The sequence below is a fragment of the Salvelinus sp. IW2-2015 genome, linkage group LG11 (assembly GCF_002910315.2).
Source record: "Salvelinus sp. IW2-2015 linkage group LG11, ASM291031v2, whole genome shotgun sequence".
In the NCBI taxonomy this organism is placed as follows: domain Eukaryota; kingdom Metazoa; phylum Chordata; class Actinopteri; order Salmoniformes; family Salmonidae; genus Salvelinus; species Salvelinus sp. IW2-2015.
The window spans coordinates 23,761,620-23,784,830 of record NC_036851.1 but is presented as its reverse complement, the minus strand read 5'-3'; the positions used below and the strand labels follow the sequence as shown (position 1 = coordinate 23,784,830).

General features: G+C 43.3%; 2 pseudogenes; one reads left to right on the top strand and one right to left on the bottom strand.

The window, feature by feature from the left end:
* LOC111970578 (voltage-gated potassium channel subunit beta-2-like) overlaps nucleotides 1-23,211 on the top strand; it is a 105,515-nt pseudogene that overhangs the window by 15,546 nt on the left and 66,758 nt on the right.
* The window catches only part of LOC111970009 (small ribosomal subunit protein bS16m-like), a 59,139-nt pseudogene that overhangs the window by 14,177 nt on the left and 21,751 nt on the right, over nucleotides 1-23,211 (bottom strand).

The window sequence follows — 23,211 nt, the reverse complement described above, 5'->3', positions numbered from 1 at the left end:
TCAGATTTCCCACTTCCTGGTTGGATTTTTCTCAGGTTTTTGCCTGCCATATGAGTTCTGTTATACTCACAGACATCATTCAAACAGTTTTAGAAACTTCAGAGTGTTTTCTATCCAATACTAGTAATAATATGCATATATTAGCATCTGGGACAGAGTAGCAGGCAGTTTACTCTGGGCACCTTATTCATCCAAGCTACTCAATACTGCCCYCCTGTCACCAAGAAGTTAACACAAATGACGGACATTTATGACCCCTTCCCGAGAAAGCAGTATATCCTTCTCATCGGACTCGTTAAATAAAAAATCTTCTTCCAGTTCGAGGTGAGTAATCGCTGTCCAGAAGTTATTTTCGGTCATAAGAGACGGTAGCAGCAACATTATGTACAAAATAAGTTAAACAAATAAGTTCCAAACAATGCGAAAAAGTGAACAAAAAAGCACAGGTGGTTAGGAGCACGTAAAAACGCCAGCCATCCCCTCCGGTGCCATTCTGTTGAGATCTGGTGACTGAGATGGCATATGGCTTAAATCGTTTTCATGCTCATCAAATCATTCAGTCACCATTCGTGCCCTGTGGATGGGGGCATTGTCATCCTATGGGGGCATAGCCATGGTAGCCAAAATAATAGCCTGCCCCGCATTTTTATACATGACCCTAAGCATGATGGGATGTTACTTGCTTAAATAACTCAGGAACCACACCTGTGTGGAAGGACCTGCGTTCAATATACTTTGTATCCCTTATATACTCAAGTGTTTCCATTATTTTGTCAGTAACCTGTATATGGCTAGTCTGAAGTCCAGGAATACTGCTGTTGTTTTGACTAAGGTAAGGGATGGTTGCTGTCTGTTGTCAGGGTTCAGAGGCAGGTGGGTGCAGTTAATAACAGACAGGGTGACTACTGTTGTCTCCAGGCAGTGTTGTGTGTCATTGACATTGGCAGACTGCTGGGCCCATTGTTGCCTGTGCTGTAAAGCTCAGTCACTGTTCCGTGGCGGGCTGACTGATATACAGCATTGTGATGGGGCAGGTAAGAGGGAGTCAGGTTAGGTTACACGGAGCTCTATGGTGCTTTTACCATATTCAAACAGCCAGAGTCCCTCTGTCCTCTGCAGTCTATTGTCATTTTTCTCTAGTCATCCATGATACGTTTGGTTCGTTCTAGTCAGTGTGCATACACAATAAAGGGCTTAGTCAGGGGTTTACAGTTCAGTGTGTATATATAAACAATAAAGGGCTTAGTCTGGTTTACGGTACAGTATGTATCAACTGGTGTTTGTTTCTCACAGAAACAATACCTGATCTGTTGAAGAGTAACCCAGCTAGCTCTTGTATCCTCATCAGTGTACAATTCTGTAATTAGGGCTGCAATTGGGTCAGCATCTACATGGAACTTCCGACTCCACTCATCATTATTTCAGGTCTGTGGTCAGAGGCAAAGTAACAATACTATTGAGCTGTTCTGCCTGACAGGCTGCTACACCACATTGCGCTTGTGACCTGTGACATGAGTCCATGAGACATGGACAGATACAGGTAACTGCCAAAATAAAGGAAACACCAACATAAAGTGTCTGGAACTCTATTGGAGGGATGCGACACCATTCAGATCTTAGCAATTCCATCATTTGGTGTTTTTGTTGATGGTGGTGGAAAATGATGGTTCTCAATCAGGGACAGCTGTCTATTGTTGTCTCTGATTGGGAACCATACTTAGGTAGCCTTTTTTCCCACCTGTCTTTGTGGGAAGTTGACTTTTGTTTAGGGCACATAGCCTGTAGCTTCACGGTTTGTTTTTGTAGTGTTTGTTGTTTTGTTCGGCGTCATTTTTATTAATAAAGGAAAATGTACGCTCACAACGCTGCACCTTGGTCCACCTCTTTCAACAGCCGTGACAAGGACCTTATTTTGGCCATTATTTTGGCTAACATGGGTATGCCCACATAGGATGACAGTGGTCACTGAATGGTTTGATGAGCATGAAAACAATGTAAACCATATGCCATGGCCGTCTAGTGACAGATCTCAACCCAATTGAACACATATGGGAGATTCTGGAGCGGCGCCTGAGACAGCATTTTCCACCACCATCAACAAAAACACCAAATGATGGAATTGCTAAGATCTGAATGGTGTCGCATCCCTCCAATAGAGTTCCAGACACTTTATGTTGGTGTTTGCTTTATTTTGGCAGTTACCTGTATCTGCAAAGGAGAATTCCTTTGTCTGTAGAAATGCGATGGAGCGCAGCTAACTCTCACGTGAGCAAGCGTGATCAGCTCATGCCAGACCCCTGACTCAATCCGCTCTTATTCTCTCATCCTCACAGTAGAAGCATCAAACAAGGTTCTAAAGACTGTTGACATCTAGTGGAAGCATTAGGAAGTGCAATATGACCCCATAGACACTAACCTTTTGGGAGGAGAATGGCATTTATAGCTGTCCTTCATGTACAGTAACCACATCCTGCTATGCTTGACAGTCCCCCACGCTCCAGCTCTCATAGTTCCTGCTGCTTAACTCCATCTTCTGGAGCTGCTTCCTCTGCTAGTTCTGCCAGGGCCCTGTGACGCTCTGTTTCTGTCACCGTCATGGGATGCAGGRGGAAGAACCCAGCCAGTCCTACAGGAACAGACATGGGGTTAACAGTATCTTAGACCACATAGATTCCCAGGTAGCATTGAGACTTAATTGGAAGTATTGATTACATTTAAAAGTATACTACACTGAACAAAGTGTTGGTGTTGGTCCCATGTATCATGAGCTAAAATTAAAGTTCCCAGAAATGTAGCATATGCACAAAAAGCTTCTTTCTCTTAAATTTTGCTTAACAGCATCATCATCATAACACAGGTGCCCCTTGTGCTGGGGACAATAAAAAGTCACTCTAAAATATGTGCAGTTTTGTCACGCTGACTGCAGTAATGTCCAGCAGAGCTGTTGCCAGAGAATTGAATGTTCATTTCTCTGCCATAAGCCGCCTCCAACGTCGTTTTAGAGAATTTGGCAGTACATCTAACCGGCCTCACAACCCCAGAGCATGTGTATGGCGTCATGTGGGTGAGTGGTTTGTTGATGTCAACGTTGTGAACAGAGCGCCCCATGGTGGGGTTATGGTATGGGCAGGCATAAGCTACGGACAACAAACAAAATTGCATTTTATCGATGGCAATTTGAATGCACAGAGATAACGTGACGAGATCCTGAGGCCAATTATCGTGCCATTCATCCGCCGCCATTACCTCATGTTTCCCAGTCATGTGAAATCCATAGATTTGGACCTAATGAATTTATTTCAATTGGCTGATTTCCTTACATAAACTGTAACTCAGTAAAATCGTAAAAATTGTTGCGTTTATATTTTGGTTCAGTATAGTTAGTTTATGAACCTGTGATTTAGTGTCTTTTCCATGATGTAGGCCTTACACTGGTCGTTTCAATAAACCTGTAAAGTGTGTGTTGTCATGGTGAGGGTAGAGGGAACACACCTAGAAGTTTGGCCACAGGCTTCCGTTGATGTACCACGCCAGCCCATCCAGTACTTGATCCTGTCAGAGTTGATGCTGACCAGTTTCTCATTGTAGATGTTTTGCAGGGGGTCATAAGAGCCTAGCTGTTCATTTATTTACTGTCTCGTGCTCGCTTGTTGTAAGCTGCCACAATGCGGTAGAAGGTCTGTTAGACTGTTGTGGCCAGCCATTGCCAATCTGATGACATGTGTCCTCCATGTACTCTTCAGTAGGAAGGATGCTGTAAGGATAATACAACAAAATCAGCATTGTATTGTTTCGTTAAATGGTGAAATTCATATGCAATAAATTGGCTGAAAAAAAGAACAGCATTTGAAGTAGGATGTTTTCGGTCAAAGAGTAAGCAATTAGGGATTGACACTTTTTACTGCTTATACACCACAACCGCTCCAATAACACTATGCTATCTGCAAAATACTTGAATCTGGATTGCCACCCACCGCAACGGTAATTTAACATGGTGAGCTCTCTTTTAACATAATCTACAATAAATGGGAACACCACACACCCAACAGTATTTCATGTGTACAATAATTAATTAGCAAGTGGCCTTCCCAAATACAAATAACACTCAATGTCTAGCTATTGTGTAGCTATCGGTTGTGAATTGCATGAAATAAACATTACTTATCAGAAACGCCATTTTATTAACTACTAGCTTGCTTTACACCATACTCATGGCTCGTCAACAGTAACGTTACAGACATTTCCGGCTAGCTAATAAGAGTACCCCAACGTGCTAGTTAGCCCATGTTTACAGCGTTAGTTAAATAGCAACCTGATCATACTTACATAGATGGACCATGTTTAGGTATACCCTGCAAAAGAGGTCAAACGAATATTGAAAAGATCAAAAAGTTTTCAACATTACAGAAAAGAGCACTTCTATTGTCTAATGTAACATTAGTAAGGGTGCAGCCATTTACACACACACCACAAAAACACACACACACACACACACACACACACACACACACACACACACAGGTGTGGTCAGTTGTGTATAGCACTCAAAGGAATTAAAGTGGCGATTGGCTTACATGTCCTAGAATAGCTAGAACAGCATGGTATCCCTCAGTGCTAACTCTTAATTTACATATGCATTGTGTTGGAAAGTACAGACTGGATGCCAGAACAACACAAAGCAGTCTGTAAAAAGAAACAAAGTATTTTCAGTGTGGGGGTCACAGGTCTCAAGTGTTTCATTTAAAAAGTTCTAGATTGCCTCAAAATGTGCATTTCCCCCAGTCTCACAATAAGGATATAATATCATACTAAGATGTTACTTCTCACAGGTTGTCTGAATTTCTTAAGGGTGATGGGAATTTGTGGGAATTAGGGCTACTAAATTGGCCTCTTTTTCAACTGTATTTTTCATCCATTTCAGGTTTGCTTGGTTGATATGATGACATTGATTGTTAAAAGCCCAGTGCAGCCAAAATTCGGTTTTGCCTGCGTTTTCAAATTAAATTAAATGTTGTTGGTCACATGTACCTAATTCAATTTACCGTGAAATGCTTACTTATGAACCCTTTCCCAACAATACAAAGTTAAAAAGTTAAAAACATATACAAAATAAAAAAGGAAATAGTCACAATAACGAGGCTATATACAAGAAGTACCAGTACCAAGTCAAGGTAGTTGAGGTTATTGAGGTAACATGTCATCTAGCTCTCACAATCTCTCTTCTGAATTAGATGTTCATCCATGTTTCCCAAACGTCAAATTTCAAAGTTGTTGCAAATGTCAAATTTGTTTGGGATAGGCTTGAAACACAAATCTAAAAAACAAATTGCTGGATTCAAACTTGCAACCTTTGGAATCAGATGCCTACTCCCATCTGCCATCCTCATCCACAACACCCTAGCAAAACCACTCACTGTTGCCCCTAGTGGCCAGTTTCTACATCATCTCCCGACATCCTCAGACGTGGATGGAAGTTGAATACTGACTTGTATCACTGGTGACCTGATTGAACATGTACATGTAGGTAGCAGCGTATGTGAAGTGTGTGTGTGTGTGTGTGTTGGAGTGTCAGTGTAGTATGTGTGAGTGTGTGGGTAGAGTCCAGTGAGTGTGCTTAGAGCCAGCGCAAGAGATTCAGTGGAAAAAAAGGGTATTCATGCAAATAGTCCAGGTAGCCACTTGATTAACTGTACAGCAGTCGTATGGCTTAGGGGTAGAAGCTGTTCAGGAGCCTTTTGGTTCCAGACTTGGCGCTCCGGTACTGCTTGCCGTCCAGTATCAGAGAGAACAGTCTATGACTTGGATGGCTAGAGTCTTTGACAATTTTTTGGGCCTTCCTATGACACCGCCTGGTATAGAGGTCCTGGATTGAAGGGAGCAAGGCCTCAGTGATGTACTGGGCCGTACTCACTATCCTCTGTAGCGCCTTGTGGTCGGATGCCAAGCAGTTGCCATACCAAGCGGTGATGCTGCTTGTCAAGATGCTGTCAATGGTTCAACTGTAAAACGTTAAATATTTTCAGCCTCCTAAGGGGGAAGAGGCATTGTCGTGCCTTCTTCACGACTGTGTTGGTGTGTTTGGACCATGATAGGTCCTTAGTGATGTGGACACCAAGGAACATGAGCTTGGGGGGCACTATGGTGTTGAATGTTGAGCTGTAGTCAATGAACAGCATTCTCACATAGGTGTTCCTTTTGTCCAGTTGGGAAAGGGCATTCTGGAGTTCAATAGGGATTGCATAATCTGTGGATCTTTTGGGGCGGTATGTGAATTGGAGTGTGTCCAGGGTGTCTGTGATGACGGTGTTGATGTGAGCCATGACCAGCCTTTCAAAGCATTTCATGGCTACAGGTGTGAGTGCTAAGTGGAGATAGTCATTTAGACAGGTTACCTTGGCGTTCTTGGGCACAGGGACTATGGTGGTCTGCTTGAAACATGTAGGTATTACAGACGGGATCAGGGAGAGGTTGAATGTTCTGAGTATGTGTCCTGGTAATCCGTCTGAAAGTTAACCTGTTCAAAGATTTTACTCAGCTACGGAGAGTGTGATCACACAGATGTCCGGAACAGCTGATGCTCTCATGTATGGTTCGGTGTTCCTTGCCTAGAAGCGAGCATAGAAGGCATTTAACTCATCTGGTAGGCTTGCGTCACTGGGGAGCTCGTGGCTAGGTTTCCCTTTGTAATCTGTGATGGTTTGCAAGCCCTGAAACATCCGACGTCCGAGGTCCGAGGTGGCGGGGTGGCGTAGTACGATTTGGTGTAGTACGATTTGATCTTAGTCCTGTATTAATGCTTTGCCTGTTTGATGGTTCGTCAGAGGGCACAGCAGGATTTCTTATAAGCGTCCGGATTAGTATCCCGCTCCTTGAAAGCGGCACCTCTAGCCTTTAGTTTAGTGCAGATGTTGCCTGTAATCCATGGCTTCTGGTTGGGATATGTACAGTTGAAGTCAGAAGTTTACATACACTTAGATTGGAGTCATTAAAACTTGTTTTTCAACCACTCCACAAATGTATTGTTAACAAACTATAGTTTTGGCAAGTCGGTTAGGACATCTACTTTGTGCATGACACAAGTAATTTTCCCAACAATTGTTTACAGACAGATTATTTAACTTATAATTCACTGTATCACAATTCCAGTGGGTCAGAAGTTTACATGACTGTGCCTTTAAACAGCTTGGAAAATTCCAGAAAATTATGTCATGGCTTTAGAAGCTTCTGATAGCTTAATTGACATAATTTTAGTGAATTGGAGGTGTACTTGTGGATGTATTTCAAGGCCTACCTTCAAACTCAGTGCCTCTTTGCTTGACATCATAGGAAAATCAAAAGAAATTAGCCAAGAACTCAGAAGAAAAATTCATCCTTGGGAGCAATTTCCAAACGCCTGAAGGTACCACGTTCATCTGTACAAACAATAGGATGCAAGTATAAACACCATGCGACCATGCAGCCGTCATACCGCTCAGGAAGGAGACGCTTTCTGTCTCCTAGAGATGAACRTACTTTGGTGCGAAAAATGCAAATAAATCCCAGAACAACAGCAAAGGACCTTGTGAATATGCTGGAGGAAACCGGTACAAAAGTATCTATAGCCACAGTAAAACAAGTCCTATATCGACATAACCTGAAAGGCCGCTCAGCAAGGAAGAATCCACTGCTCCAAAACCTCCATAAAAATGCCAGACTACGGTTTGCAACTGCACATGGGCACAAAGATCGTACTTTTTGGAGAAATATCCTCTGGTCTGATGAAACAAAAATAGAACTGTTTGGTCATAATGACCACCGTTATGTTTGGATGAAAAAGGGGGAGGCTTGCAAGCCGAAGGACACCATCCCAACCGTGAAGCACAGAGGTGACAGCATCATGTTGTGGGGGTGCTTTGCTGCAGGAGGGACTGGTGCACTTCACAAAATAGATGGCATCATGAGGTAGGAACATTATGTGGATATATTGAAGCAACATCTCAAGTCATCAGTCAGGAAGTTAAAGCTTGGTCACAAATGGGTCTTCCAAATGGACAATGACCCCAAGCATACTTCCAAAGTTGTGGCAAAATGGCTTAAGGACAACAAAGTCAAGGTATTGGAGTGGCCATCACAAAACCCTGACCTCAACCCTATATAACATTTTTGGGAAGAACTGAAAAAGCGTGTGCGAGCAAGGAGGCCGACAAACCTGACTCAGTTACACCAGCTCTGCTCTGTTATTGTGGAATGCTTGTGGAAGGCTACCTAAAACGTTTGACCCAAGTTAACTTCTTATGGCTGCATCCCGCTACCGGGATCGATATGACAGCAGCCAGTGAAATTCAATTCAATTCAAATTCAAACAACAGAAATCTCATAATTAAAATTCCTCAAACATACATGTGTCTTATATCATTTTAAAGGTAATCTTGTTGTTAATCCCACCAAAGTGAAAGCACTACAAACGATTATGTTAGGTCACCACCAAACCACAATAAGCACAGCCATTTTTCCAGCGAAAGATAGCTTTCACAAAAAGCAGAAATAGAGATAAAATGAATCACTAACCTTTGATTATCTTCATCAGATGACACTCATAGGACTTCATGTTACACAATACATGCATGTTTTGTTTGATAAAGTTCATATTTATAACAAAAAATCTGAGTTTACATTGGCGCGTTACATTCACTAGTTCCAAAAACATCAAGTGATTTTGCAGAGAGCCACATCGTTTCAACAGAAATACTCATCATAAATGTAGATGATAATACAAGTTATACACATGGAATTATAGATATACTTCTCCTTAATGCAACTGCTGTGTCAGACTTCAAAAAAACTTTATGGAAAAAGCAAATCATGCAATAATCTGAGACGGAGCTCAGAACAATAGCCAAATTAGCCGCCATGTTGGGGTCAACTGAAACCAGAAAATACATGATAAATGTTTCCTTACCTTTGATGAATTTCATCAGAATGCAGTCCTAGGAATCCCAGGTCCACAATAAATTCTTGATTTGTTCGATAATGTCCGTTATTTATGTTCAATTAGCTACTTTGGTTAGCACGTTAGCGGTAAACAATTCCAAAGTCACAAAGCGCATCCACTATAACGTGACGAAATGTCCAAAAGTTCCGTAACAGTCAGTAGAAACATGTCAAACTATGTACTGAATCAATCTTTAGAATGTTGTTACATCTTGAATAACGTTCCAACCGGAGAATTAGATTGACTTCAGAAGAGCGGTGGAACGGAGGTCCTCCTCACGTGAACGCGCGTGTTCAATGCGTGGTCACCTCATGGCAGTGATGACTAATTCCTGTCTCCTTCGGCCCCCCTTCACATTAGAGTCATCAGACAAAGTTCTATTGACTGTTGACATCTAGTGGAAGCCGTAGGAAGTGAAAACTCATCAATATCTCGCTGTAATTTCAATGAGAGATTGGTTGAAAATCTGCCACCTCAGAAACAATTCAAACAGGAAGTGGAACTTCTCAGGTTTTTGCCTGCCATATGAGTTATTTTATACTCACAGACATAATTCAAACAGTTTTAGAAACTTCAGAGTGTTTTCTATCCAATACGAATAATAATATGCATATATTAGCAACTGGGACAGAGGAGCAGGCAGTTTACTATGGGCACCTCTGTGCACCTTTCATCCAAGCTACTCAATACTGCCCCTGCAGCCATAAGAAGTTAAACAATTTAAAGGCAATGCTACCAAATACTAATTGAGTGTATGCTTCTACACCTGCATTGCTTGCTGTTTGGGGTTTTAGGCTGGGTTTCTGTACAGCACTTTGAGATATCAGCTGGTGTAAGAAGGGCTATATAAATAAATGTGATTTGATGTAAACTTCTGACCCACTGGGACTGGGATGAAAGAAATAAAAGCTGAAATAAATCATTCTCTAGTAGTATTCTGACATTTCACATTCTTAAAATAAAGTGGTGATCCTAACTGACCTAAGACAGAGCATTTTTACTCTGATTAAATGTCATGAATTGTGAAAAACTGAGTTTTAATGTATTTGGCAAAGGTGTATGTAAATTTCCAACTTCAACTGTACGTACGGTCACTGTGGAGACGACGTCATTAATTCTCTTATTAATGAAGCCGGTGACTGATGTGGTAAACTCCTCAGTACGCAGACGACACCATTCTGTATACTTCTGGCCCTTCTTTGGACACTTTAATGCTATACAACTCTCCTTCCGTGGCCTCCAACTGCTCTTAAATGCAAGTAAAACTAAATGCATGCTCTTCAACCGATCACTGCCCGCACCTGCCCGCCCATCCAGCATCACTACTCTGGACGGCTCCGACTTAGAATATGTGGATAACTACAAATACCTAGGTGTCTGGTTAGACTGTAAACTCTCCTTCCAGACTCACATTAAGCATCTCCAATCCAAAATTAAATCTAGAATCAACTTCTTATTTCGCAACAAAGCACCTCTCACTCATGCTGCCAAACATACCCTCGTAAAACTGACCATCCTACCGATCCTCGACTTCGGCGATGTCATTTATAAAATAGCCCCCAACACTCTACTCAACAAATTGGATGCAGTCTATCACAGTGCCATCCGTTTTGTCACCAAAGCCCCATATACTACCCACAGCTGCGACCTGTACGCTCTCGTTGGCTGGCCCTCGCTTCATTCTCGTCGCCAAACCCACTGGCTCCAGGTCATCTACAAGTCTCTGCTAGGTAAAGCCCCGCCTTATCTCAGCTCACTGGTCACCATAGCAGCACCCACTCGTAGCACACGCTCCAGCAGGTATATCTCACTGGTCACCCCCAAAGCCAATTCCTCATTTGGCCGCCTTTCCTTCCAGTTCTCTGCTGCCAATGACTCGAACGAACTACAAAAATCACTGAAGCTGGAGACTCATATCTCCCTCACTAGCTTTAAGCACCAGCTGTCAGAGCAGCTCACAGAGCACCTGTACATAGCCCATCTGTAAACAGCCCATCCAACTACCACATCCCCATACTGTATTTATTTATTTATCTTGCTCCTTTGCACCCCAGTATCTCTACTTGCACATTCATCTTCTGCACATCTATCATTCCAGTGTTTAATTGCTATATTGTAATTACAATGCCACCATGGCCTATTTGTTGCCTTAACTCCCTTATCTTACCTCATTTGCACTCATTGTATATAGACTTTTTGTTTTCTTTTTTTGTACTGTATTATTGTATGTTTTGTTTATTCTATGTGTGATTCTGTGTTGTTGTATGTGTTGAACTGCTATGCTTTATCTTGGCCAGGTCACCGTTGCAAATGAGAACTTGTTCTCAACTAGCCTACCTGGTTAAATAAAGGTGAAATAACAAATATATATATATATATTTTTAAATGCCATCAGATGAATCCTGGAATATATTCCAGTCTGTGCTAGCAAAGCAGTCCTGTAGTTTAGTATCCACTTTTATATTGTGTGTGTCACTGCTACTTCCTGTTTGAGTTTTTTGCTTGTAAGCAGGTATCAGGAGGATAGAGTTATGATCGCATTTGCTAAATGGAGTTCATTTATTTTTTTGGGAGGAAGGGAGAGCTTTATATGCATCGCTTTGTGCGAAGTTAAGGTGATCTAGAGTGTTGTATGATATCATACAACAGCTGATGAAACTATCACTGTAAAAGAGTGAAAAAATTAGATCTGTGTTATTTTCTGATTGTTAGTTGCTGATTGAAAATACGATTTATACAGCACCTTGTAATCAACAGGTTTAGCATTGGTGGAGTTCTGGCTAGGTTGTTAACATCGTCAGGTTGTATAAGTTAATGAACCAATAAAAAAAGAGCTCCTGGACCTCTCTGCCAATAACAGCTAGTTTTCAGGTTACATATCCCTCCCAATAGGCCCCCACCTCCAGACAGTTCCAACAATTATTGCTTGAGAAATAGTTTTTTTGTTAAAAAGCCATTTTTGTTTCTTTTTGACCATCTTAATGGAACGCTATTACAGTAAGGTACTTAATTGTTACCCGGAAATGATTTGTATGTATGCATTGGACCTTTTTAAGTATTTGTAAAAGGTGAATTCTCAAATTAAAGTCTGTCGCCACCTAATGAACGTAGTTGCTATAGACATGTTGGAGTAGGAGATCAGGTTGAGCATGGTATTGATCTCTTAATGATTCTCTTTCTTGGGGGGACAAAATGCAGATGCATTTATAGATACTGTAGTATATAGGCCTAACATGTTGATGAATACTTTTTGTATTTTATGTAATGGCTGTTGTTAGCCACTAGGTGGTGCAGATGTTCCACCTCAGATTGGGTCTACTACTGTACTCCATGCTGCACCCTCTACAGCAGGGGTAGGAAACTAGATTCAGCCACGGGCCGATTTTCCTCAGAGCGGATGGTTGGGGGCCCGGACCTTAATTATAATAATTTTTACACTGCAAATTGACCACAACTAAGCACAAAAAGAGATTGTATTTGAAAATAAGAATAATTTCATACCTTGATTACATTGAGACACAATTTGTGGGAATACTTGGGAACAGTTTTCCTAAATTAAACTCATTTTTAGATGAATGCCTGGTGATTTTAGCATTTTTCCCACCAAAACAAAATTAGGTCATTCTTTATTTGGATTGTCCGGATTTCCATCTGGTCATATTATCAACAAACTATCTGTAGATAAATAACTGTTTGCTAAGGTTACAGTTTGGGTTAGGTTTAGAATAAAGGTTAGGGTTAGGATAAGGCTTAACGTTAGGGCTAGGGTTAGTAGATTGTTAGTTTAAATGTTATTGATAGTCCACCTGTTGCCGATCCCTGCTCTACAGTTCCCAGCGGTCATCTCATTTCAGCGCTAATGGTTCTTAAGTAGGCATCTGTGAGGATGGTTTACTGACTGTTTACAGGGGTTAGAAAACACATTTTTTACTTTTATATTAGATAACCATTTAAATAGCTTTACTGCATGTCCAGATTGTCCTCAGTGTCAGTATATTCCAGTCTTCTCTAGCTGGCATCAGTAGTGCTGCACAGATGTTTCAGTTAGCTGGCAGCAGTAGTGCTGCACAGATGTTTCAGTTAGCTGGCAGCAGTAGTGCTGCACAGATTGTTTCAGTAGCTGGCAGCAGTAGTGCTGCACAGATGTTTCAGTTAGCTGCAGCAGTAGTGCTGCACAGATGTTTCAGTTAGCTGGCAGCAGTAGTGCTGACAGATGTTTCAGTTAGCTGGGCAGCAGTAGTGCTGCACAGATGTTTTCAGTTAGCTGCAGCAGTTGTTGCTGCACAGATGTTTCGTTAGCTGGCAGCAGTAGTGCTGCACAGATGTTTCAGTTAGCTGTCAGCAGTTGTGCTGCACAGATGTTTCAGTTAGCTGGCAGCAGTGCTGCACAGATGTTTCAGTTAGCTGACGAGCAGTTGTGCTGCACAGATGTTTCAGTTAGCTGACAGCAGTTGTGCTGCACCAGATGTTTCAGTTAGCTGACAGCAGTAGTGCTGCACAGATGTTTCAGTTAGCTGCAGCAGTATTGCTGCACAGATGTTTCAGTTAGCTGGCAGCAGTTAGTGCTGCACAGATGTTTCAGTTAGCTGACAGCAGTAGTGCTGCACAGATGTTTCAGTTAGCTGGCAGCAGTAGTGCTGCACAGATGTTCAGTTAGCTGACAGCAGTTGTGCTGCACAGATGTTTCAGTTAGCTGACAGCAGTTGTGCTGCCAGATGTTTCAGTTAGCTGGCAGCAGTAGTGCTGCACAGATGTTTCAGTTAGCTGACAGCAGTTGTGCTGCACAGATGTTTCAGTTAGCTGGCAGCAGTAGTGCTGCACAGATGTTTCAGTTAGCTGGCAGCAGTTGTGCTGCACAGATGTTTCAGTAGCTGACAGCAGTAGTGCTGCACAGAATGTTTCAGTTTAGCTGGCAGCAGTAGTGCTGCACAGATGTTTCAGTTAGCTGGCAGCAGTAGTGCTGCACATATGTTTCAGTTAGCTGACAGCAGTAGTGCGCACAGATGTTTCAGTTAGCTGACAGCAGTAGTGGTGCACAGATGTTTCAGTTAGCTGGCAGCAGTTGTGCTGCACAGATGTTTCAGTTAGCTGGCAGCAGTAGTGCTGCACAGATGTTTCAGTTAGCTGGCAGCGTAGTGCTGCACAGATGTTTCAGTTAGCTGCAGCAGTAGTGCTGCACAGATGTTTCAGTTAGCGGCAGCAGTAGTGCTGCACAGATGTTTCAGTTAGCTGACAGCAGTAGTGCTGCACAGATGTTGTTCGTGCTGTAGCTCGTTCCACTATGTTTTCTTCACTGGAGCTGAACATAATGGGTATCTGATGGGAAGTAGTCTCTGCTGTGACTCTTATTACTTTGCTACACCATCTCAGGTTGGCACAGGCAGACATTGTGTCAGAGCCCATGCCAGTCAGGAGTGGAGCGTGGCAGAGAGCCCTGTCACTTCACCTACTGTCAGCGTGCAATACTCCTATCACTCTTTCCTCTAACACTTTGTATGGTACTAAACACACACTTAACATGTCCTGTGTGTGTGTGTGTTGTTGTGTGTGTGTGTGTGTGTGTGTGTGTGTGTGTGTGTGTGTGTGTGTGTGTGTTGTGTGTGTGTGTGTGTGTGTGGGTGTGTGTGTGTGTGTGTGTGTGTGGTGTGTGTGTGTGTGTGTGTGTGGTGGCTACATCTCTGTTCGAGTACTGTATATATTTTCAGGGATGGTCACGCAATTGTCGTCTGTGTTCTCTTATGAAGTGGGTGGAAGAGGAGGATGTGTGTGTTTGCTGCAGGGACATTACATTAGTATGGGTACACTGGAGTGACATGGGGAAGTAGCTCCACTCTGCTCTCCCCAGCCTCTAAGATTCCAAGCTCACCCCAAGTTTCACTAGATGTCATTGTACAATGTAAGCTACATATTAGTAACGCTCGGAATTGCCAGGGACCTCATACGATATTATCACGATACTTCGGTGCCGATACGATATGCATTGCAATTCTCACGATTCTATATTTATTGCGATTTGATACTGCAATTTTATTGCGATTCAATGTTCCAAACATATTGCTCACCAAATGTCTGCTGCAGAGGGACAAGAGAGTCCCATGAGAAAAGTGTGTTTTGATCAGTCATGAAAATAAAAGTGCCGTAAAACAAATGGACTCACTATTTAAAAAGAAATGGAGAACAAGATGTGAAGGAAAAATAACTGGAGTTTTGGTGCAGGTACAGCTGTTTTCAAAAATAAAATACAATTGCGATATCGTCAAAAATAATATCTCTATGTACAGTGCATTCGGAAGTAGTCAGACCCCTTGATGTTTCCCACATTTTGTTACGTTACAGCCTCATTCTAAACTTTATTAAATCGTGTTTTTCCTCATCAATCTACACATTATACCCCATAATGACAAAGTTTTCAGACCCTTTACTCAGTACCTTGTTGAAGCACCTTTGGCTGTGATTACAACCTTGAGTCTTCTTGGGTATGACGCAATAAGCTTGGCACACCTGTATTTGGGGAGTTTCTCCCATTCTTCTCTGCAGATGCTCTCAAGCTCTCTCAGGTTAGATGGGGAGCGTCACTGCACAGCTATTTTTAGGTCTCTCCAGAGATGTTTGATTGGGTTCAAGTCCGGGCCATGGCTGGGCCACTCAAAGACATTCAGAAACTTGTCCCGAAGCCACTCCTGCGTTGTCTTGACTGTGTGCTTAGGGTCTTTGTCCTGTTGGAAGGTGAACTTGTGCCCCAGTCTGAGGTTCTGAGCGCTCTGGAGCAGATTTTCATCAAGGATCTCTGTCCTTTGTTCCATTCATCTTTCCCTTGATCCTGACTAGTCTCCCAGTCCTTTCCACTGAAAAACATCCCCACAGCATGACACTGCCACCACATGCTTCACCGTAGGGATGGTGCCAGGTTTCCTCCGGACGAGATGCTTGGCATTCAGGCTAAAGACAATCTTGGTTTCATCAGACCAGAGAATCTTGTTTTTCATGGTCTGAGAGTCCTTTAGGTGCCTTTTGGCAAATTCCAAGTGGGCTGTCATGTGCCTTTTACTAAGGTGTAGCTTCCATCTGGCTGCTCTACCAAACAGGCCTGATTGGTGGAGTGCCGCAGAGATGGTTGTCCTTCTGGAAGGTTCTCCCATCTCCACAGAGGAACTATGAAGCTCTGTAAAGGTGACCATCAGGTTCTTGGTCACCTCCCTGACCAAGGCCCTTCTCCCCCGATTGCTCAGTTTGGTGGGGCGGCCAGCTCTAGGGGGCGGCCAGCTCTAGGGGGCGGCCAGTTCTAGGAAGGTGGTTTCAAACTTCTTCCATTTCAGAATGATGGAGGCCTCTGCGTTCTTGGGGACCTTCAATACTGCAGAAATGTTTGGGTACCCTTCCCCAGATCTGTGCATTGACACAATCCTGTCTCGGAGCTCTACGGACAATTCCTTCGACCTCGTGGCTTGGTTTTTGCTCTAACACGCACTGTTAGCTGTGGGACCTTAAATAGACAGTTGTGTGCCTTTCCAAATCATGTCCAATCAATTGAATTTACCACAGGTGGACTACAATCAAGTTGTAGAAACATCGTAAACATCGTAAACATTGTAAAGGGTTTAAACACTGTTTCCCATGCTTGTTCAATGAACTATAAACAATTAATGAACATGCACCTGTGGAACGGTCGTTAAGACACTAACAGCTTACAGACGGTAGGCAATTAATGTCACAGTTATGACAACTTAGGACACTAAAGAGGCCTTTCTATTGACTCTGAAAAACACCAAAGGAAAGATGCCCAGGGTCCCTGCTCATCTGCGTGAACATGCCTTAGGCATGCTGCAAGGAGGCATGAGAATTGCAGATGTGGCCAGGGCAAAAAATTGTAATGTCCATACTGTGAGACGCCTAAGACAGCGCTACAGGGAGACAGGACGGACAGCTGATCGTCCTCGCAGTGGCAGACCACGTGTAACAACACCTGCACAGGATCGGTACATCCGAACATCACACCTACGGGACAGGTACAGGATGGCAACAACAACTGCCCGAGTTACACCAGGAACGCACAATCCCTCCATCAGTGCTCAGACTGTCCGCAATAGGCTGAGAGAGGCTGGACTGAGGGCTTGTAGGCCTGTTGTAAGGCAGGTCCTCACCAGACATCACGGGCAACAACGTCGCCTATGGGTGCAAACCCACCGTCGCCGGACCAGACAGGACTGGCAAAAAGTGCTCTTCACTGACGAGTCGAGGTTTTGTCTCAGCAGGGGTAATGGTCGGATTCGCGTTCATCGTCGAAGGAATGAGCGTTACACCAAGGCCTGTGCTCTGGAGCGGGATCGATTTGGAGGTGGAGGGTCCGTCAGGGTCTGGGGCGGTGTGTTACAGCATCATCGGACTGAGCTTGTTGTCATTRCAGGCAATCTCAACGCTGTGTGTTGCAGGGAAGACATCCTCCTCCCTCATGTGGTACCCTTCCTGCAGGCTCATCCTGACATGACCCTCCAGCATGACAATGCCACCAGCCATACTGCTCATTCTGTGTGTGATTTCCCTGCAAGACAGGAATGCCAGTATTCTGCCTTGGCCAGCGAAGAGTCCGAATCTCAATCCCATTGAGATCCCAATCTCAATCCCACGTCTGGGACTCCTTGAATCAGAGGGTGAGGGCTAGGGCCATTCCCCCCAGAAATGTCCGGGAACTTGCAGGTGCCTTGGTGGAAGAGTGGGGTAACATAAGAACTGGCAAATCTGGTGCAGTCCATGAGGAGGAGATGCCCTGCAGTACTTAATGCAGCTGGGGGCCACACCAGATACTGACTGTTACTTTTGATTTTGACCCCCCCTTTGTTCAGGGACACATTATTCTATTTCTGTTAGTCACATGTCTGTGGAACTTGTTCAGTTTATGTCTCAGTTGTTGAATCTTGTTATGTTCATATAAATATTTACAACGCAGTTGACAGTGAGAGGACGTTTCTTTTTTTGCTGAGTTTAGATTCCCCCCCCCATCACTACATATTAGCGGAACGCTCATGTTTTAATATTGGATAATAGTTGTGTTTTCTTGAATGTTCTGCTTGACATTAATTGGGTTTCTCTGAAGTGCAATTTGGATGACATCCTCTGCTATTTATATTCCAGTCTTCTCTCTTAAGGCACATGTAGGCTACATGACTAATACTAAATGGGGAATTAATTTATCATTGGTCCAATTTGCCATGATTTTCTTTCTGTTCAATGTGTTTTATATGTATGGTATTAAACTGAGTCTAGAGAAGAATGCCATATTATTTATCCCAGATGAGATTAAACAACTTTCCTATTGCCTAATTTCTCATCATAAATGATGCCTCCCCTTTTCCTTCATCCTCTCAACCCTCAATACACCGTCTCTCTGTCATGGCTTCATGGCAGTAGAGCCCACTTTCTCGCTCTACTTGCTCCTCTGAAGATGCCCCCTTTTTGCTCTGTTTTTGCTCATGTATTATTAAAGGCTCCTTCCCCTCTGTGGAGAATATACTGGATCCAGTCTAGCAGAAGCCGCTTCTCCAGGCCTTGCATAACTTGACACCCCCTAAAAATCCCACAAAGCAGCGCCCACTTTCTTCCCCTCTGCATCGTGTGGGCCCAAACTGCATCGTGTGGGCCCAAACTCATCCTCTTCCTCTCCTTCTCACTCCCAGCCCATCTCGATTCAGCTAATAAGGCTGTTGCCATTGTAACGGCAGCCTTCCTCCTCTTCGTCTGAAGAGGAGGTGTAGCAGGGATCGGACCAAGACGCAGCGTATTCCGTGTTCAACATGACTTTAATAAACGAAAACAGTGAACACTACAACGAACAAAATAACAAATGTGGCAAACCGATACAGTCCTTTCTGGTGCAGACAAAACACAAAGACAGGAAACAACCACCCACAAATCCCCAACACAAAACAAGCCACCTATATATGATTCTCAATCAGGGACAACGATTGACAGCTGCCTCTGATTGAGAACCATATTAGGCCGAACACAGAAACAGACAAACTAGACACACAACATAGAATGCCCACCCAGCTCACGTCCTGACCAACACTAAAACAAGCAAACACATAAGAACTATGGTCAGGACGTGACAGCCGTGCAGTCCTTTGCAGGGCTTCGGGCTATTTTTCCTCCTTCGGCCCTTCAGTTATTTAAAGGTGTTGTGTCAGCAGAGGTGAAAAAAGTTCTCAATTAATAGAAAATGACTCAAGTAAAAGTGAAGTATCTGGTTTAAAATGTACTTAAGTACAGTGGTAGAAAACGTACTAAATTGCCATACTTGAGTAGAAGTAAAAAGTTAAAGTAGATGCTATACATTAAATTCCTTATATTAAGCAAACCAGATGCCACAATTTTATTTATATATTTTTCTATTATTTACATTTGTCCGCCAGATCACTGGATGTGTTTTGTGTGTCGCACTATTCTCTGTAAATCCTAGACATTGTTGTGCGTGAAAAGCCCAGGAGGCCAGCTGTTTCTGAGGTACTGGAACCGGCACACCTGGCACCGACGAGCATACCACGCTCAAAGTCACTTAGGTCACTCGCTTTGCCCATTCTAACGTTCAATCAAACAGTAACTAAATGCCTCGATGCCTGTCTGCCTGCTTTATATAGCAAGCCAAGGCCACATGACTCACTCTCTGTAGGCGCAAACCATTTTCATGAACCGGGTGGTGTACCTAATAAACTGGCCACTAAGTGCATGTTCCATGGCGGCACTTGTGACATTGGGCACCCTGCACCACCCTAGAGATGTCACAGAGGGTTACCCAATCAACAGCCGTACAGGGGAGAGCCAGCTGTCTCACAACCTCAGATTGACCACCACTCTAATCTGTGTGTCAACGCTCTCAAAACCAGATGTCCTAATATTGAGTTGCACCTCCTTCGTTGGGACTTGGACTCTTCAAATGTGTCAAAAGCATTCCACAGGGATGCTGGACCATGTTGACTCCAATGCTTCCCACAGTTGTGTCAAGTTGGATGGATGTCCTTTGGGTGATAGACCATTATTTTCTTGATACACGTGGGAAACTTTTGAGCGTGACAAACCCAGCAGCGTTGCAGTTCTTGGCACACTTAAACCGGTGTGCCTGGCTCCTACTACCATACCCCATTCAAAGGCACTTAAATATTTTGTCTTGCCAATTCACCCTCTGAATGGCACAATCCAAGTGTCAATTTTCTTTTTCTTATTTTTTTTTAAATAAAAACATTTTACCCCTTTTTCGTGGTATCCAATTGGTAGTTACAGTCTTGTCTCATTGCTGCAACTCCCGTACAGACTCGGGAGAGGCGAAGGTCAAGAGTCATGTGTCCTCCGAAACACAACCCAGCCAAACCGCACTGCTTCTTGACACAATGCCCACTTAACCCAGAAGCCAGCCGCACCAATGTGTTGGAGGAAACACCGTACACCTGGCGACCACATCAGCTTGCACTGCGCATGGCCTGCCACAGGAGTCACTAGTGCACGATGGGACAAGAACATCCCTGCCGGCCAAACCCTCCCCTAACCCAGGCGACACCCCATGGGTCTCCCAGTCACAGACCAGCTACGACGGAGCCTGGACTCGAACCAGGATCTCTAGTGGCACAGCTAACACTGTGATGCAGTGCCTAAGACCACTGCGCCACTCGGGAGACCCAGCTGTAACATAAAATCCCTCATTTGTTTAGGAAAAACATTCCCTATTCCCTCAACCCTTGCTCTCTTAATGTGACACATGTATGCATGACAAATAAACTCGAAAGGGGGGAATGCTGCTTTTTAATTGTTTGTTACTTTCATTTATTTTTAGGTATTTTTCTTAACTGAGTTGTTGGTTAAGGGCTTGTAAGTAAACATTTCACTGTAAGGTCTACTACGTATTCCGCGCATGTGACAAATAACATTTGATTTGATGTTTAGGCTACTGGTTGCTCATGAGGTAAAAGGGAAGTCAGATGTGTGGAATACATTTGACTAATTAAGGAAAATACTGGAGATCAAGAAAAATAAGTTAAGGAACAAGATCTGCGTCCATATTATGCATGCCAAACAGGTGCTGTTAGATTACAATATCATTTTTTGGAACAATGTAAACAACACTAAATACACTATAAGCGTACCAGAGAGTGTTGTAATGGGTCTGAATACTGTTTTTTATAAATTTGCCAAAAATTCTAAAAACCTGTTTTTCTTTGTCATTATGCACATAGCAACATTGTCTAGGAAAAGGTGCCAATTCAACAGCACACTGATGTGTTTCAGATCCACGGACACTGACCACTATCCAACGCTGGGGAAAACACATTTGATATAAAATTATATATATTTTTTTAGTGTTGCGCCATTGTTCTTATGTTATTTAACCATATACAATTTCAGTAGCACATGTCTTAGAGTGATTGACTGTACCATCCCCCATGGCCTCAGACAGGTGTCTTGTACACCATGATACACAGTGCATTCGGGAAAGTATTCAGACCCCTTGACTTTTTCCACATTTTGTTACGTTATAGCCTTATTCCAAAATGTATTTTTTCCCTCAATCTACACATAAAACCCCATAATGACAAAGCAAAGGCTGTTTATTAAAAAAATTAAAATGTATAAAAATAAATAAAAAAACAGAAATATCACATTTAGATAAGTATTCAGACCCTTTACTCAGAACTTTGTTGAAGCACCTTTGGCAGCGATTACAGCCTCAAGTCTTCTTGGGTATGACGCTACAAGCTTCGGAACACCTGTATTTGGGGAGTTTCTCCCATTCTTCTCTGCAGATCCTCTCAAGGTCTGTCAGGTTGGATGGGGAGCGTCTCTGCACAGCTATTTTCTGGACTCTCCAGAGATGTTCGATTGAGTTCAAGTCCAGGCTGTGGCTGGGCCACTCAAGGACATTCAGAGACTTGTCTCGAAGACCCTCCTGCATTGTCCTGGCTGTGTGCTTAGGGTTGTTGCCCTGTTGGAAGGTGAACCTTCACCCCAGTCTGAGGCCCTGAGCGCTCTGGAGCAGGTTTTCACCAAGGATCTCTCTGTACTTTGCTCCGTTCATCTTTCTCTCGATCCTGACTAGTCCTCCAGTCCCTGCGCGCCGAAAAACATCCGCAAAGCATGATGCTGCCACCCACATGCTTCACCGTAGGGATGGTGCCAGGTTTCCTCCAGACATGGTGCTTGGCATTCAGGCCAAAGAGTTCAATCTTGGTTTCATCAGACCAGAGAATCTTGTTTCTCAAGGTCTGAGAGTCCTTCAGGTGCCTTTTGGCAACTCCAAGCGGGCTGTCATGTGCCTTTTACTGAGGAGAGGCTTCCGTCTGGCCACTCTACCATAAAGACAGGATTGGTGGCATGCTGCAGAGATGGTTGTCCTTCTGGAAGGTTCTCCCATCTCCACAGAGGAACTCTGAAGCTCTGTCAGAGTGACCATCAGGTTCTTGGTCACCTCCCTGACCAAGGCCCTTCTCCCCCGATTGCTCAGTTTGGCCGGGCAGCCAGCTCTATGAAGAGTCTTTGTGGTTCCAAACTTCTTCCATTTAATAATTATGGAGGCCTCTGGGTTCTTGGGGACCTTCAATGCTCCAGAAATGTTTGGGTACCCTTCCCCAAATCTGTGCATCGACACAATCCTGTCTCGGAGCTCTATGGACAATTCCTTCGACCTCATAGCTTGGTTTTTGCTCTGACATGATCTGGCAACTGTGGGACCTTATATAGACAGTTGTGTGCCTTTCCAAATCATGTCCAATCAATTGCATTTACCACAGGTGGACTACAATCAAGTTGTAGAAACATCTCGAAGATGATCAATGGGAACAGGATGCACCTGAGCTCAATTTCGAGTCTCATAGCAAAGGGTCTGAATACTTATGTAAATATGGTATCTGTTGTTTTTTTTGTAATACGTTTGCAAAAATTTCTAAAGACCTGTTTTCACTTCATCATTATGGGGTATTGTGTGCAGATTGATGAGGAAAAACATTTATTTAATCAATTTTAGAATATGGCTGTAACTTAAGAAAATATGGAAACGGGATGGTTCTGAATACTTTCTGAATGCACTGAAAATATGTATGTGTAAACAGTTGAAGTCAGAAGATTACATACACTTACGTTGGAGTCATTAAAACTCGTTTTTCAACCACTCCACAAATGTATTGTTAACAAACAATATTATAGTTTTGGCAAGTCGGTTAGGACATCTACTTTGTGCATGACACAAGTAATTTTTCCAACAA